The sequence below is a fragment of the Schistocerca cancellata genome, chromosome 8, assembly GCF_023864275.1.
Source record: "Schistocerca cancellata isolate TAMUIC-IGC-003103 chromosome 8, iqSchCanc2.1, whole genome shotgun sequence".
Classification (NCBI taxonomy): Eukaryota; Metazoa; Arthropoda; class Insecta; order Orthoptera; family Acrididae; genus Schistocerca; species Schistocerca cancellata.
In genome coordinates this window covers 41,090,262-41,099,266 of record NC_064633.1, presented here as the reverse complement: position 1 = coordinate 41,099,266, position 9,005 = coordinate 41,090,262, and the positions used below count along the sequence as shown (strand labels likewise).

The 9,005-nt window shown below is 44.7% G+C and overlaps 1 pseudogene; it reads left to right on the top strand.

Annotated features, from left to right (window-relative positions):
• Window positions 1-8,130: 8,130 nt before the first annotated feature.
• On the top strand, window positions 8,131-8,248 carry LOC126095832 (5S ribosomal RNA; annotated as a pseudogene).
• Window positions 8,249-9,005: the final 757 nt, after the last annotated feature.

Sequence of the window (9,005 nt, the reverse complement as noted above, 5' to 3'; positions counted from 1 at the left end):
ACGCTCAGTAATGTTCATGTCTGGGGAGTTTAGTGGCCAGCGGAAGTGTTCCTGGAGCCACCCTGAAGCAATTTTGGACGTGTGGAGTGTCGCATTGTCCTGCTGGGATTTCCCAAGTCAGTCGGAATGCACAATGGACGTGAATGGATGCAGGTGATCAGACAGGGTGCTTACGTACGTGTCACCTGTCAGAGTCGTATCTAGACGTATCATGGTGTCTCATACCATCACAACTGCACACTCCCCACACTACTGCAGAGCCTCCACCAGCTTGAACAGTCCACTGCTGACATGCAGGGTCCATGGATTCACGAGGTTGTTTCCATAACCACAGACGTCCATCCGCTCGATACAATTTGAAACGAGACACGTCCGACCAGGCAACATGTATTCACTCATCAACAGTCCAAAGTCGGTGTTGACAGGCCGAGGCGAGCTGTAATGGATTGTGTCGTGCAGTCAGCAAGGATGCACAAGTGGGCCTTCGGATCCGAAAGCTCATATCGATGATGTTTCGTCGAATGGTTCGCGCGCTGATACTTGATGGCGCAGCACTGAAATCAGTAGCAATTTGTGGAATGGTTGCACTTCTGTCACGTTGAAAGATTCTATACAGTCGTCGTTGGTCCCGTTCTTGCAGGGTCTTTTTCTGGCCGCAGCAATGTCGGAGATTTGATGTTTTCCCGGATTCTTGATATTCACGGTATGCTCGCCAAATGGTCGTTAGGGTAAATCCCCACTTCATCGCTGCCTCGGAGATGCTGCGTCCCATCACTCGGGCGCCGACCATAACACCACGTTCAGACTCACTTAAATCTTGATAGCCTGCCATTGTAGCAGCAGTAACCGATCTAACAACTGCGCCAGACACTTACATAGGCATTGTTGACCGCAGCGCCATATTCTGCCTGTTTACATAGCTCTGGATTTGAATTTGCATGACTATACCAGTTTCCCTGGCGCTTCAGTGTACATCAACAGCGAAAATGTAGTAAGCGGTAACGTTTTTCCTTTCATTATTTTATGTGTGGAATCAGTAACGAGAATGACTCGCAAAGGTTTGAAATTATGTGTAAAGTTTGTTAGAAGTCGCTAAGTGCTATCATTATCAAATACTGGATTAATAAATGCTGCGTAATTTGCGCGCCGTGATTCTGCTTGCTCAAGACATGTACACTGGTCTTACTATGTGAAATCTTTTAACATATTATTATACATTTAAATAAGTAGATCGTGACAGTTTTATAATTTTTTTTAATTCAGTGAATAATAATATGAAATATTGAATATCAAATAGTCGTTGCCCCTGGAAACCGTTACATAGGCAACCTGCAGATAGAACTGTGCACCATAAGCCGTGTTAGCCATTTAATTTATAATTAAATAAATATAATTAATAATTTAACACTGAAAAAGCAAAATTAAAAAAAAAATTCATTGAAATTAAAGAAATATTGTTTGGATATAATCAAATGTAAACTTACAGTTATGTATCAATTGTAACAGTAGTTTTCGTATATTTCGTAAATTTTATCGTAGTTTAAACTGTATACGAAGATGTGACGAAGCAATGACGGGTAGCTGGTCGAGATGTGGAAAGATTTTTTTTTTTTTGGGGGGGGGGGGGGAGGTATACTGCTGGCCGCCATTTTAAGGGAAGAAGGGGGCGCTGTGTTGAAAAAAGTTGTGACCCACTGCTCTACATGATAGCCCCAGTCACATAATTGTCATCTTGGTTTCTTTAATAGCAAAACCATCAAAACGAGTAATCATTTAATGTATTTTAATACCATTACTTTGTTTCAGCCTGCAAAACTACCTATCTATTTTTTAATATCATTAGGCTGATAACAGCTTAAATACGGCTGCAAACAACACCCTGTCATCTCTCACCCCTCTTTCCATGTGAAGGAAATTAAAGATCAATCAAGAAAATACATATGAACTGGTGCTGAATCACGTAATGTAACCGCATCATGGGACGGCCTCCAGGTTGTTCGTATGTGAGTTACAGGTTGAACAGCTTTGCACGCTGCTTTGACTCTTTTAACTCTTGGGCGCTGTGTGGTCTGATAAAGCGCATGCCATAGCAGTGGCTTCCATTTCTCAGAAATTACAAACTCTTCAGCCACAATAGCTATGCGGATACTGTCGCTGGCGTGCTGAAAGAAAACATATATGGCATTTCTGTATCTGCAAGCCATTTGTACAGTGCGTGGTTAGCGGTTTCCTGCCCAGACCCATTCACGCTTTGAGCGAGGAAACCGTGACTGTCTCACAGCCTCTGAATCCACATTTTTCTCTCATATCTCTTGTTTGCTAAAAAGATATTCGATGGCGCAAGCAAAATAGCCGAGCAGTCTTCTTCGAATACAGGTTCCTTAAATTTTTGCAGTAGGGGTTCGCGATAACTACGTCGCCTTTCTTCTAAGAATTTCTATATAAGTTCGAGCATCTACACTATTCTTTCATACGGGCTATACCAGCGTATTACAATCCCATCGTGCCTGTGGATTTGTTTGATGTCTGACTCCAAACGCTGTAACAGTACAGTGCAGATCCTCCTGCATTTCAATACATGAAGGAAATTCCCCCACTACAGGCGAAAGGACACGTGGACGAAGCCGTAGAACAATTCACTGGCGTCCTCCACGCCTCTGCTCGTGCAATTAGCGCAGGATCGTCACCAATCCTGACGCCAGGGATCTGCACCCTGACATCAGGCACCTCACAGCCGCCAAAAGCAGGAGGCGTAGGCTGTGACAACGCTGTCGCGACCCAGCCGACCACCGCCGATTGCGGAGTCTAGAGGACCAAGTGAAAGAACGATTCAAGGGCACAGGAGTCGCTGCTGGGAGGAGAAACTAATCTCCGCCAAAACAGACTTATCCAGACGCAAAACTGAGAAATAACCCGGCAGCCGAAAGCTCCCACCAGAGAAAACAAGCCACCCCACGGCGAGAACAGTCTTGCGTACGACGAGCAAGAAAAGACGAATATAATGGCAAAATCATTAGAGTCACAATTCCGAACTCACGTCATCCATGATGGCGAGAGCGATAGGCAGGAAAGAATAGTTATCGGACGAGTGACTCAGATAAGAAACAAGCGCCTGATGAGAGGACTCGTGCCCATTAACGAGCCGACAATATATGCACCCATCAAGCGTAAGGGTAGCCACAAGGCTCCTGGTCCCGACCGAAACCATATCCCATTCCTAAAACACCTTCGCCCTCTCGCCGTATCTTACCTAGCAAACGTTTATAATGCCTGCCTGAAACTCACATACTTCCCCTCAACATGGGAGACGGCGAAGGTCATTACCCTACCCAAACCTAACAAAAATCTGCTCCTCCCCGAAAGCTAAAGGCCCATTTCCCTCCTAACTGGCCTCACTAAAATCCTAGAATTAATAATACTTTCACCCCTCCGTCAATTCGTGATTGAAAACAATATCCTTACGCCCGAACAGTTTGGTTTCCGCGTTGAGCATTCCTGTATTCAGCAATCCCTCCGCTTGGTTGAACACTTTTGTCTGCCCAGTGCAAGCAACAGGAACAGTGTTCCTGGACATACAGAAATCATTTGACCTCGTTTGGCACGATGGCCAAATTTATAATCTAGATCCGATAGAGTGCCCAGTACACATAATGTGGATCATTGACTCCTTCCTTGCGGGGCGACAGTTCTTCATAAGGAACGGAGACAAGTCCAGCCAGACGGGGCAGATTGCGGAAAGAGTCCCACAAGGCTCGGTTTTAGGTCCCGTCGTCTATACCCTATACACAAATGACATTACTAAGCAGATCAGCGGAAAGATTGCTCTGCAAGGTTCGCAGGAGAGCTTCTGTAAAGTTTGGAAGGTAGGAGACGAGGTGCTGGCAGAAGTAAAGCTGTGAGGACGGGGCGTGAGTCGTGCTTGGGTAGCTCAGTTGGTAGAGCACTTGCCCGCGAAAGGCAAAGGTCCCGAGTTCGGGTCTCGGTCCGGCACACAGTTTTAATCTGCCAGGAAGTTTCATATCAGCGCACACTCCGCTGCAGAGTGAAAATCTCATTCTGGAAACATCCCCCAGGCTGTGGCTAAGCCATGTCTCCGCAATATCCTTTCTTTCAGGAGCGCTAGTTCTGCAAGGTTCGCAGGAGAGCTTCTGTAAAGTTTGGAAGGTAGGAGACGAGGTACTGGCAGAAGTAAAGCTGTGAGGACGGGGCGTGAGTCGTGCTTGGGTAGCTCAGTTGGTAGAGCACTTGCCCGCGAAACGCTAAGGTCCCGAGTTCGAGTCTCGGTCCGGCACACAGTTTTAATCTGCCAGGAAGTTTCATGTCAGCGCACACTCCGCTGCAGAGTGAAAATCTCATTCTAGTTATATGTATGTTGTGTCTGTTGTTTCGGACATCACTTGTACCAGTACACTGACGAAAAATAATCGCAGGACAATCAGGGACCTGTGCGTCATAAACGAAAGTTGGTAGGCGTGTTTCTATTTCTGAAAGAAGATGTCAGTTCAAATTTAGATGCAGTCGCATAAGAGTGGGGTGGTACCACTATGAGGATGCAAGTCGGGTTTGCTTTAAATACGCGCTGTAACGGTCATAAGCGTTAGTTATCCTTTAGACTGGACATCGTGTGCTGTTCAAGAATTCCTTGAAGGCGGCAAAGACTCCATTATCAACAAGTAACCGAGTTTGAACGACGTCGTGTAATAGGGCGACATGAAGTTGGTTGTTTTCTTGTGCGACATTGCAGAAATAGTTGGCAGGAATGTAGCCACTGTACACGAATGGTGGCAGCTATGGTCACGAGAATGTACGGTCGCAAGAAAACCGGGCTCCGGACGGCCAAGTGGCACTACCGAGACTGAAGACCGTATGGCTCTTCTGCATCGTACTGCATATGCAGCAGCAATTTGAGCAGCAGCTGGCACAACAGTGACACAACAAACTGTCAGAAGTACGTTACTTCAAGGACAACTCCGCGCCAGACGCCGTGTAGCGTGCATTCTACTGACGTCAAAACTACCGCTATAAGGGACTTCAGGGGTGTCAAGCGAGAACTCATTGGAGGACTGGGTGGAGGTCTCTTATGGAAAAGGGTTCTGCCTCATTGCCAGTGATGGGGCCGTGTGTTGGTTAAAATGGCTCTGAGCACTATGGGACTTTAACATCTATGGTCATCAGTCCCCTAGAACTAAGAACTACTTAAACCTAACTAACCTAACGACAGCACACAACACCCAGCCATCACGAGGCAGAGAAAATCCCTGACCCCGCCGGGAATCGAACCCGGGAACCCGGGCGTGGGAAGCGAGAACGCTACCGCTGTGTTGGTTAGATGGAGGCCATTTGAGGCCCTGCAACCAATCTGTCGGAGTGCTGGACGCACCCATCTCATGCACCCTGACTGCAAATTTGTACGTCAAGCTGGTGATTCGGTCTGTTGCGCTGCCAGTCATGAAGAGCATAACACGTATCGCTTTTGGAATTGCCTTGGCCTGCTCAATCACCAGATCTGTCTCCAGTCGAGCACATGTGGGACATCATCGGACGACAACTCGAACGTCATCCTCAAACAGCATTAACGTCCTTGTATTGTGGGAGTAAGTGCAACAGGCATGGAGCTCCATCCCATAAACTGACATCCGGAACATGTACAATTAATTGAATGCACGTTTGGGTGCCTGCATTCAACATTCTGGCGGCTACAGCGTTTCACATTTGTAATGACTTATCTCGCGCTTACATTAACCTGTGATCTTGTAATGTTAATCAGTTAAATATGTTACGTAGACAAATGTATTCCTGTAATTTCATTACACTACATTTATTATTTTTTGGTGTTGAGATTTTTTCCCCATCAGCGTAGGATATAAATGCTATCCTGGACGTCCTTGATGCACGCATAAAGTACAAATAATTGTACAATTTCTAAATGTCCTAACCAGAATGAAAATTGTAAGATGGAAAACAGATTAATATGCAAGTCTTCGAAGTTTGTTCTATCTTCTTCCTTTATAAATACCAATTTTAACCGGCCATTGTGGCCGAGCGGTTCTAGGTGCTACAGTCTGGAACCTCGCGACCGCTACGGTCGCAGGTTCGAATCCTGCCTCGGGCATGGATGTGTGTGATGTCCTTAGGTTGGTTAGGTTTAAGTAGTTCTAAGTTCTAGGGGACTGATGACCTCCGAAGTAAGTCTCATAGTGCTCAGAGCCATTTTTTTGAAACAATTTTAGTCATGACAACATACTCGATTTCAGCATAATTTCTGTAGTCAAATTTCATTTTTCAATATTTTGCTGGTCAGCTGAACACTGTCATAATTTTATAGGTTTTTTATATCGTCAAATATTTTTAAAAAAATTGCTTATTTACATACAACTGAGAATATTTTTGAGATTTCAACATCTAAATGAACCGTCTTTTAATTGCTTTTACTATTGTCTGTACTTTGTGCGTGCATCATATATCAAGGGTTTTCAAACCTGGAGATATTGTAGTTAAAAAAATATTACAATTTTGTTTTGTTTTTTAAGCTCTTGATGTTGTAGACAGTAATGCTTTCTTTTTTTACTTCTACTGTAGGTTCTGTAGATGGCTATTGTATAGCCGAAACCGGTAATTCTGTTCAAAGAACTTTGCCATCGAGACACTTAAATTTTTAAAAAAATCAGTACTCTAGAACTGGTCGCATTAGCGTCTTGTATGCGATATCCCAGAACTCTTCCAACAAGGCTTCCATTCGCCCCTCCTATTATTTTACATGGTCATTCCATTTCACATCACTTCTTAGTATTACCCTCAAACACTTAATACGATCTGACATGCTCACAATGTTCACCACAAATCTTGTTATCAGATGATTCCAGGTACTTTACCCTCGTTATACGCCTTATCTTGAATTTACCCATATTTAAAGAGAGCTGCAATTTATTGTAGTAGTAAAGCAGTCATCAATTCGAAGATTGGTATGGATATTCTGGACTTGGAATACCGTTGCCTTCGTCCGACTGTTGAACTGATTTAGCCAGTTGTAGTGGGACTTACAATTTAACGTGGATTCCGAAACACAGTGCAGCTTTTCAACATCAACAAACATTGATAGAGGTGAAAGAAGTGATAAGTGATGGATACGAGGGTGGTTTGATAAGTCTGGCAAATTTCCATGAAATAATTTAACATTTTTGTTGCATCCTCATGGCTGATGAGCTTGATTATTCCAAGGATCGTGTAAAGAATTTCAGTAATGACAACGTACAGTTCTTTGTTGGCAGACGTCTGAATTGGTTGACTCAGATTGAAAATAGAGCAAACCGAGTTTCGTGCTACTCTTATTAAACATTTTCACTTGAAGGGTTGGACTGGTGCAGAAATCAAAGTAGAAATGAATAAAGTGTACGCGGACTCTGCACCATCACTGAAGACCATTTACTTTTGGAGTAATGAATTTAAACGTGGTCGGAGAGCACCAAATACTAAGCGCGCTCCGGCCGGCCGACTGACGTTACCACAAATGAAATCATTGACAAAATTCATGATATGGCAATGCAAGACCCCCGAATAGACATTCGTGAGATTGCTGCGACTGTAGGCATCCCAGCTGATCGAGTACATAATGTCCTGCACGGAGGATTGGCTATGAAGAAGCTGTGAGGGCCGGCCGAAGTGGCCGTGCGGTTAAAGGCGCTGCAGTCTGGAACCGCAAGACCGCTACGGTCGCAGGTTCGAATCCTGCCTCGGGCATGGATGTTTGTGATGTCCTTAGGTTAGTTAGGTTTAACTAGTTCTAAGTTCTAGGGGACTAATGACCTCAGCAGTTGAGTCCCATAGTGCTCAGAGCCATTTTTGAAGCTGTGAGGGAGTTGGGTGCCACAATTTTTCAGATTCGACCAAAAGCCCATCTGGCATAACACTTCATCACAATGTCTGATGGTGTTTCATCACAGTCTGCAAGATTTTTTTGCGCCGATTTGTAACTGTTGACGAAATCTGGATCCATCGTTACACACCAGAGTCAAAACGCCAATCAAAACAATGGAAAAAGGCTGGTGAAAGTGCATTGCAGAAAACAAATACTATTTAGTCAGCTGTTTTTGGGATTCCCAAGGAATAATCCTCATAAATTACTTGGGAAAGGCCAACGGCTTTGCCGCAGTGGTTACACTGGTTCCCGTCAGATCACCGAAGTTAAGCGCTGTCGGGCTGGGCTAGCACTTGGATGGGTGACCATCCGGTCTGCCGAGCGCTGTTGGTAAGAGGGGTGCACTCAGCCCTTGTGAGGCAAACTGAGGAGCTGCTTGACTGAGAAGTAGAGGCTCCGGTCTCGGAAACTGACATACGGCCGGGAGAGTGGTGTGCTGACCACATACCCCTCCCTATCGGCATCCAGAAAGGCCTGTGGGCTGAAGATGACACGGTGGCCTTCATGTCCCGTTCGAGAGGAGTTTCTTTCTGCTCTTTCACCAGGATAATGGCAAAAGTGCATGACTTGGATTTTAAATTGATTCCTCATTCACCATATTCACCAGACTTAGCCCCAGCTGACTATTCGTGTTTCCCAACTTGAAACTTTGGCTTGCTGGGAAGAAATTTTCATCAGATGAGGAAGTAATAGTCGCAGTCAACGAGTATTTCGCAGAGTTTGACCTAACCTAATTTTCTGGTGGGATGAAAAAAGCTGGAGGATCGCTTGACCAAGTGTACGTCTGTCAAAGGAGACCTTTCGACTTTTAATCCGACACTTTACCACTGAGCCACCAAGTGGGAATTTTGTGCTGAGTCTTTATGTATTTCCTTACGACAGTCCAACGATGATATTTTCCTGTACACTACAACATCGTCAACGAATAACCAGACAGTACTGCTGATTCTATCTGATGAATCATTTCTGTCTACTGACAACATCAGAGATCCTATTATTCTTCCTTGGAGCACATTCACTGTAGAACATTCGCTGTCTAGAACAACGTGCATGATTATGTTAGCCAAATATTCATCGAACCATTGCTCTA